This window comes from Triticum aestivum, chromosome 3B (assembly GCF_018294505.1).
Source record: "Triticum aestivum cultivar Chinese Spring chromosome 3B, IWGSC CS RefSeq v2.1, whole genome shotgun sequence".
NCBI lineage: Eukaryota > Viridiplantae > Streptophyta > Magnoliopsida > Poales > Poaceae > Triticum > Triticum aestivum.
Genome location: NC_057801.1, coordinates 175,188,688 through 175,190,499, shown reverse-complemented (window position 1 = coordinate 175,190,499; position 1,812 = coordinate 175,188,688).

The following is a 1,812-nucleotide window of genomic DNA, read 5'->3' as shown; positions in this document are numbered from 1 at the left end:
CTCTTTATATCTTTACCTAATTTATTATTTATTATTATATTATATTATATTATATTATAATTATATTATAATAATATAATATAATAATAATAATATAATAATAATAATATAATAATAATATAATAATATATATAATAATAATAATAATAATTAGTATTAATAATAAATAATTAATATTAATAATAATAATAATAATATAATAATAATAATAATATAATAATAATAATAGTAATAATAATAATAATAAAGCAAATAGTGTTTCTGATCGTCCGTCATTAAAAGTGCCCTTGAGTTGTAAATAATTACCCACCATGTCATTGGTAAGTGAAAAAACGGTTCAGTTTGCCCTTTTCTAAAATCCGCGACCTACTCAAGTTATTAAAGTTAAGCCCCTATAATCAGCAACCTGCATGTGTGTGGCGCAGTGGTGTGAGGCTCGCCTACTGATCTGGGAGACCCAGGTTCAAGTCCCCTTGCTCCCTTTTCCTCCTTTTATTTTTCTCTCCTATTAATGTTGGTAGGCGTGTTACTCTATTTTTTGGACATATTCATATATTTCAAAAAAAATCATAACTTTCAAACCCTAACTCCAAATCTAACATGTTATGTATAGAAATCCCTTAAAAAGATGTGTAGATTTCAAATATGGTATTATATTAATCACTTTCAATGTCAAAAAAACTCATAACTTTCAAACCCTAACTCCAAATCTAACATGTTATATATAGAAATCCCTTAAAAAGATGTGTAGATTTCAAATATGGTACTATATTAATCACTTTCAAATCCTAACGCCAAATCTAACATGTTATATATGGAAATCCCTTTAAAAAGATGTGTAGATTTCAAATATGCTATTATATTAATCATCATTTCTAAAATTCCATGTATGATGCAACCTTTATTAATATCTTCTTTATATGGGGTATTTTGAAAATCCCGGCTTAACGTTGATATTTCTGTAGTCTAATAAATTGGAAACATGTTGAATACATTTCACAAATAATACAACCTTATGAACTTACACCACTTATCATGTTGTTTCTCGTGGGGCATTGTGAAAGATTTGAAGGGATTCACCGATGCTCTCAGGTGTGCGTATGAGGGATGATTTTTTTCCGTTGCAACGCACTGGGAATAATGCCTTTCCATGGAATCTGAAGCATGCATGGTTAAAAAAGAAATTCCGAATCATACACCTGATTTCATGAAAATTATTGTGACCTCTTCAAATAGAAAATTCGTTTTAGTGTGGTATGTGCAAATCTGTTTATTATGTTTCCTTCTATATGAAAGAAAATTGAGTTGTACTTTAGACTTTATAGGTCTCCGTGCATGTAAGTTTAGAATAAATTTGGTAACGAAAATCAGTAATGGGCATCTGGTAACTTACCAATTAAACCTTAATTTCTTATATATGTACATACATGTACGATCCTCATGATTTAGGCTCTCAATGATAAATCAAATGATGAAGGTAATGACTCATTATACTACAAATTAACTAGGAAGGTAATTTAGATATTTAAATTAATCAATTCTTTCAGGATTGAAGTGTAGCATCTCATACATGCATTTTAAGATCATTGGTAAAATATACATTACATGGCTGATGCAACAGAATGTTATCTTGGGTCATTGGCCTAGGGAGGTGTGTTTTGATTCTCCCGGTGCAACGCACGGGCATATTTGCTAGTGTGTGTATATATATATATAGGCAATGAACTCCAAGTCGAAGATTGTGAAGATAAATCACGAAGATAAACCAATGTTGAAGACAAATCAATTATGAAGATAATTCAATGCGACACC